The sequence below is a fragment of the Palaemon carinicauda genome, chromosome 31, assembly GCF_036898095.1.
Source record: "Palaemon carinicauda isolate YSFRI2023 chromosome 31, ASM3689809v2, whole genome shotgun sequence".
Classification (NCBI taxonomy): domain Eukaryota; kingdom Metazoa; phylum Arthropoda; class Malacostraca; order Decapoda; family Palaemonidae; genus Palaemon; species Palaemon carinicauda.
In genome coordinates, this window is record NC_090755.1 from 31,792,315 (window position 1) to 31,800,156 (window position 7,842).

Here is a 7,842-nt window from a genome sequence, read left to right on the forward strand (position 1 = left end):
ATTTACGATAAGTCAAATATTAATATCATAGCAGATTTAAAATACCACAAACTCTAGTATCGTTGTAGATTTACCATAACTCAAACTCTAGTATCATTGCAAGTTTTACGATAAGTGAAACTCTAGTATCATTGCAAGTTTTACGATAAGTGAAACTCTAGTATCATTACAAGTTTTACGATAAGTGAAACTCTAGTATCATTGCAGATTTACGATAGCTCAAACTCTAGTATCATTGCAGATTTACGAGAACTCAAACTCTAATCAATTGGAAAATAACAGAGAATCATTTCCATTCCCACCAATATCGGTTTCATGAGTGTTTCTGATTCTACACAAATAGTAAAAATTGAAGCAGATATGGCAAAGGTACCTACCGAATTAACACCTCTTTTCAAAGCTATCTTTCATTATGGAATATTTACTAAGTGTAAATAAAATGAACAGAATCATGACATTCAACCCTGTCGCGTTGATAGTGGCCACTTCGCAGCAGTAACTGACGTTGTGGAGACAATGCGTCCAGGGTAGTTCTGCCTGAAAGCAGTCGAAGAAATACAAGATTGACCAGCAGAAGACTGTGGCACTGTAGAGCATCAAGATGAAACAGGCGGCTACCATACCTACGTCGATGCCTGGAAGGGGATTCGTTTAGTTTTTATGTGATTGTTTTGTAAACAGTCTATACAGCCTCCTGGTTAGTACAGTGGTAACATGTTTGCCTAGCATTCGCATGGCAGCAGATCAATCCCCGCCCGGGACCACAAGTTTAAGCTGTTTACTGGGGAGGCTACTGCTGTGGTAGGGCACCACAGTGGGGTGTTGGGCTTGCCCGGCTGACGTTCTGGTGAGCATTTATTCTGATGGAACAGGAACTGAAACCAAATGCCTTTACCATTTTAACCTTTATACAGTATATATCATCATCTCCTACGCCTATTGATGCAAAGGGCCTCAAAAATAAAGAATAATACAAGGACATCCCGAAATATACATGGAAACCTCTTCTCTTTCCAAGACTTACTAAATCTATAGCTAGATGCATCAAAGGATAGCCAGTTCCTAGTCTATGTATATCATCATCAGCCGTTGCTAGTACACTATAGGACAAAGTCTTCGGACATGTCCTTCCACTCCCGTCTGTTTATGGTCTTTCTATGTCAGTCTGTATATACAATATTTTTTAGCTCGTTAATTCATCGTCTTCTCCTCCTTTCCCTGCTTCATTTGTAATCTCTAGGGACCCATTCTGCCAGATATATATATATATATATATATATATATATATATATATATATATATATATATATATATATATATATATATATATATATAGTCTTGGGTAGTGCCATAACCTTTGTAACATGGTTTTCTACTGTCTTGGGAAAGATTCCTCTTACTTGTGGGTACACTTGGCACAGTATTCTATCTTACTTCTCTTCCTCTTTTTCCGGGCTTTTATAGTTTATTTATGAAAGATTATTTTAATGTTGCTACTGTTCTTAAAATATTTTATTTTAATTGTTCATTACTTCTCTTGCAGTTTATTCATTTCCTTTTCTTCAATGGGCTATTTTTCCCTGTTGGAGCCTTTGGCCTTATACCATCCTGCTTTTCCAACGAGGGTTGTAGCTTGGCGAGTAATATATATATATATATATATATATATATATATATATATATATATATATATATATTATTATTACTTGCTAAGATACAACCTTAGTTTGAAAAGCAGGATGCTATAAGCCCAAGGGCTCCAACAGGGAAAGGGAAAGGGAAAAAGGAAAAACTGAAAGAAATTTTTAGATAGTATGGGCATTTGGAAGGAGAAAATCGGTAAAAAAAACCGACAGTTTTCAGCATATGTCATAGAAACGTGGCTTCAAGCAGTTCTAATTTACAGTCCAGAAGTCTTTATAAGCTTGTAAAGAAGTGGGAAATCATAAAATGACTAAAATTTATCAAAATTATTGCTAGAGTTTTGAAAATGAGACCAGATCAAATGGAAGATGCCAAAACGTTTCTAGCTTATGTCCTGAAAATGAGGAACAGTAACTCAAAAAGTGAAAATTTTAAATAAATAAACAAGAACATACAAATAAAAATGTGTTTACCTCTAATATAGATTACTATAATTAAATTCATTGATGTCAATAGGTTTGCAAAAAAAAAAAAGATACTATTTGAAAGAGAATATCAAATTATATAAAGTGAAGACTGGAAGTACAGTTCTAAGATAATTTAGAAGATTAATTTTGGCTACATTTAACGAATTCGAACACACATTGACCATTAAATCCCCTTTTAAAAAAACCAATGGAGCTCTGTTAAAAAAGAAATGCTGGTTTGATTTGAAACAAATTTATTCAGTTTATTTCTGTCATTATTTGGATTACTAGGGGAGACCATTAACCTTTAACCTCAAAGGATATAGGACTGAAACACAATTGAATAATTTAATCCTATTATATGAAATTAATGAAACTCTATAAAAAAGAAATGTATGTTTTGATCTGAAACAAAATATCTGTGTAATTTCCTGGATCACTAGCAAGGGCCACTAACCTTTAGGCAGAGGCAAACACCTGAAAATTGTAATGGTGCCCAGTGAAGAGTATTGCGCCATTATTTCTTCGAGAAGACACATGGGTATTGCGAACAATGCAATGATCACCGTGTAGATGAGAAAGAAGCCCGCTGGTTAGTGCAAAAGCAAGGGAGTAGAAGACAGACTCTTAAAAAATCATCAAATGAATAAAAGGTCCAATATATTCTAGAAAAAAACAAGATTTTGAAAAATATGTCATTTTGAATATAGTTTTAGATATTAGAATGCTTATAAAGTTTCATAGGCTAGGAATTTCCTTCCATTTCAGAATATCAACTTGTTAGGAATTTTTCTTCCATTTCAGAATATTATTAAGTTAGGTTAGGTTAGGAATTTTTCTTCCATTTCAGAATATTATTAAGTTAGGTTAGGTTGGGAATTTTTCTTCCATTTCAGAATATTATTAAGTTAGGTTAGGTTAGGAATTTTTCTTTCATTTCAGAATATTATTAAGTTAGGTTAAATTGGGAATTTTTCTTCCATTTCAGAAGATTATTAGGTTAGGTTGGCTTATATTAGAGTAAGAATTTACCTTCCATTTTAGAATGATTTGTGATCTCTTTCTTTGTATTTCAAGGCACAGACCTTTCAAGTTTCGTTTTAATTATATTGAGAAGAATTATTTAAAAACTGTAAATAAGTAATAGAAAGCTTTTGTAACAGGAATTAAAATTAGTTGTAGAAATCTTCGTTAGTTAATGAAAAGAAACCATGAGGGAATTTAAATCCTAGTTGCCATGCCAAGCAGTCTTATTTTACTCTTAACTCCACTGTGTGCTTGTACTTTAATGTGTTTTCTTCAAAATCTATTGGATCTATTCTTGGGTCTTGCCTCACATGTCTACCAAGTTTGGTAAAAATATGTACTGCAGTTTTTTTGGGTAAAGTTGTTCACAAACAATCAAGGGAATAAACAGAAAAGCTTGAATACATACTCTTCACATTTGGCAGAGACAATGAGAAGCAAATCCGTGTGTATTTTACTCGGAAGGTCTTACCACTTCATTCTTGATGATTTTGTCGAAGTGTGTAGTGTCTGCTTGCACCAGTAATCCCCCAATAGTAGATGTTCCCGAATTACTGCCTGGCCTCATACTAACGAAGGCGATGGCGTCATCCTTATTCTCATCCACTTCCAAGAGCATCATGCCTCCGGGCATCTTGACAAGTTCTGACAAAAGATTTATAAAATGTCTTTAGTAACTCCAGTTGATTTACAAATATTGATGTCATGTTGTACACCCTTTTTGCTTTTAAAGGGGTTGACATCTTGAAGGGGGAATTTTAGGATGATGCGATAGGGGAAAAGCAAAACACTAAACCACATGCCAGTCCCAACATACCAATTTTCGAGGTTTTCCGAGATTTTGAAGGGGTAGAGGAAGATGTGGAGATTCGTCTCACTCTGTTACCGAAAGTCTGGACTGTCAGTGTGTTGCTTGCTCTGGAAGTGCCACTCACTGAGGACTGACATTCTAATGACTCCATCTGTAGGATTAAAAGAAAAAAAAATATATAAACGATTCAACAATCAACTTTTTTTTTTTTTATCAGAAAATTGCTATTTACTGTTTTGTTCTTGTGCAGGGAAGGGGATAAAGAAAACGAGATAAAATTTTTACAAGTACCTTACTCCAAAATATCTACTTTAGTGAGATATGCATTACATAAAGTAAACTTAAGAAAATAAACTTTATCTGCCTATCATTTTATACCACTTTAAGCACACATATTTTTTTTTTTATTGAGAACGTATACTTTCCTGTAACTTAAGTAGATGGTTACAAGCGAGCAAGTGATTCATGTACCACTTTTGTGCGTAAAAGAAGTTAATGCATAAATCATTATGGTTATTTTGTGTGTGTCTGTAACCTTACCATCCTTGTTAGCTAAGGTTGGGGAGCTTGGAGGAGCCTATAGATCTACCTGGTGAGTCATCAGCAGCCATTACCTGGCCCCCTCTGGGCATAGAGGGGGCTTGGGCGTTGATCATGTGTATATATGGTAGTCTCCAGTGTATTGTCCTACTAAGGCATTGTCACTGCCCCTTGCCTCTGGGAGTGTTTTGTTGCCATGCCAATAACTATGAAGTCCTCTTTTTTTTTTTTTTTTTTTAAATGGATTTTTGGTCGTAGGGAATTTAGCAGCTGTCAGTTATACCCAGTTTATATACGGAGAGTTAAAGGTTACCTGTCAGATATTTGTCCTTAATGACCCAAAATGAAGGTGATCTAAAAAGATTATCTTTTTCAGCTTAAGAATAATTTGAACGAACAAATTTGAAAAATGCTATCATTTCCATCTCCATTTTAGCTCCACAGTTCCATTTCCCTTTAGGGTACATTTCAATGCTTGGAAAGTGAACCGAAACAAGTTGATAGTTCTAGTATATTCGAAGCTTGGAAAGTGAATTGAAACCTGTAGATAGATCTGTTACATTTCAAAGCTTGGAAAGTGGATCGAAACCCGTTGATAGTTCTATGACATTCTAGGCTTATGAAAAGTTAATGGAAACCAGTTGATAGATCTATTACATTTCAAGACCTGTAAAAGGTGAATCGAAACCCATTGATAGTTCTATAAAATATCAAGGCTTGTAAAAAGTGAAACGAAACTTGTTGATAGTTCTATTACATTTTAAAGCTTGGCAAGTGAATTGAAACCTGTTGATAGTTCAATTACATTTCAAAGCTTAGAAAGTGAATCAGAAACTGTTGATAGTTCTATTACATTTTAAAGCTTGGCAAGTGAATCTAAACCCGTTGATAGCTCTATTACATTTCAAAGCTTAGAAAGTGAATAAAAAACTGTTGATAGTTCAATTGCATTTCAAAGCTTAGCAAGTGAATCGAAACCCGTTGATATTTCTATCACATTTTAAAGCTTGGCAAGTGAATCGAAACCTGTTGATAGCTCAATTACATTTCAAAGCTTGGAAAGTGAATAAAAAACTGTTGATAGTTCAATTACATTTCAAAGCTTAGCAAGTGAATCGAAACCCGTTGATAGTTCTATTACATTTTAAAGCTTGGAAAGTGAATTGAAACCTGTTGATAGCTCAATTACATTTCAAAGCTTGGAAAGTGAATAAAAAACTGTTGATAGTTCAATTACATTTCGAAGCTTAGCAAGTGAATCGAAACCCGTTGATAGTTCTATTACATTTTAAAGCTTGGCAAGTGAATCAAACCCGTCGATAGTTCTATTACATTTTAAAGCTTGGCAAGTGAATTGAAACCTGTTGATAGCTCAATTACATTTCAAAGCTTAGCAAGTGAATCGAAACCCGTTGACAGTTCTATTACATTTTAAAGCTTGGCAAGTGAATCGAAACCCGTTGATAGTTCTAGTACATTTCAAAGTTTTGAAAGTGACTCAAAACCCGTTAATAGTTCCATTATATTTTAAAGCTTAGTAAGTGAATTGAAACCTGTTGATAGCTCAATTACATTTCAAAGCTTAGAAAGTGAATAAAAAACTTGATAGTTCAATTACAATTCAAAGCTTAGCAAGTGAATCGAAACCCGTTGATAGTTCTATTACATTTTGATGCTTGGCAAGTGAACCAAAACCTGTTGATAGTTCAATTACATTTCAAAGCTTGGAAAGTGAATAAAAAACTGTTGATAGTTCAATTGCATTTCAAAGCTTAGCAAGTGAATCGAAACCCGTTGATATTTCTATTACATTTAAAAGCTTAGCAAGTGAATCGAAACCCGTTGATAGTTCTATTACATTTTAAAGCTTGGCAAGTGAATAAAAACCTGTTGATAGCTCAATTACTTTTCAAAGCTTGGAAAGTGAATAAAAAACTGTTGATAGCTCAATTACATTTCAAAGCTTAGCAAGTGAATCGAAACCCGTTGATAGTTCTATTACATTTTAAAGCTTGGCAAGTGAATCAAAACCTGTTGATAGCTCTATTACATTTCAAAGCTTGGAAAGTGAATAAAAAATTGTTGATAGTTCAATTACATTTCAAAGCTTAGCAAGTGAATCGAAACCCGTTGATAGTTCTATTACATTTTAAAGCTTGGCAAGTGAATCAAACCCGTCGATAGTTCTATTTCAAAGCTTGGAAAGTGAAAAAAAAACTGTTGATAGTTCAATTACATTTCAAAGCTTAGCAAGTGAATCGAAACCCGTTGATAGTTCTATTACATTTTAAAGCTTGGAAAGTGAATTGAAACCTGTTGATAGCTCAATTACATTTCAAAGCTTGAAAAGTGAATAAAAAACTGTTGATAGTTCAATTACATTTCGAAGCTTAGCAAGTGAATCGAAACCCGTTGATAGTTCTATTACATTTTAAAGCTTGGCAAGTGAATAAAAACCTGTTGATAGCTCAATTACTTTTCAAAGCTTGGAAAGTGAATAAAAAACTGTTGATAGCTCAATTACATTTCAAAGCTTAAAAAGTGAATCGAAACCCGTTAATAGTTCTATTACATTTTAAAGCTTGGCAAGTGAATCGAAACCTGTTGATAGCTCTATTACATTTCAAAGCTTGGAAAGTGAATCGAAACCCGTTGATAGTTCAATTACATTTCAAAGCTTAGCAAGTGAATCGAAACCCGTTGATAGTTCTATTACATTTTAAAGCTTGGCAAGTGAATCAAACCCGTCGATAGTTCTATTACATTTTAAAGCTTGGCAAGTGAATTGAAACCTGTTGATAGCTCAATTACATTTCAAAGCTTAGCAAGTGAATCGAAACCCGTTGATAGTTCTATTATATTTTAAAGCTTTGCAAGTGAATCTAAACCCGTTGATAGTTCTAGTACATTTCAAAGTTTTGAAAGTGACTCAAAACCCGTTAATAGTTCTATTACATTTTAAAGCTTAGTAAGTGAATTGAAACCTGTTGATAGCTCAATTACATTTCAAAGCTTAGAAAGTGAATAAAAAACTTGATAGTTCAATTACAATTCAAAGCTTAGCAAGTGAATCGAAACCCGTTGATAGTTCTATTACATTTTGATGCTTGGTAAGTGAATCAAAACCTGTTGATAGTTCAATTATATTTCAAAGCTTGGAAAGTGAATAAAAAACTGTTGAGAGTTCAATTACATTTCAAAGCTTAGCAAGTGAATCGAAACCCGTTGATAGTTCTATTACATTTTAAAGCTTGGCAAGTGAATTGAAACCTGTTGATAGCTCAATTACATTCCAAAGCTTGGAAAGTGAATAAAAAACTGTTGATAGTTCAATTACATTTCAAAGCTTAGCAA

The 7,842-nt window shown here is 33.7% G+C and overlaps 1 pseudogene; it reads right to left on the reverse strand.

Annotated features, from left to right (window-relative positions):
- The window catches only part of LOC137624654 (sodium- and chloride-dependent taurine transporter-like), a 7,369-nt pseudogene extending 4,219 nt beyond the window's left edge, over positions 1 to 3,150 (reverse strand).
- Positions 3,151 to 7,842: the final 4,692 nt, after the last annotated feature.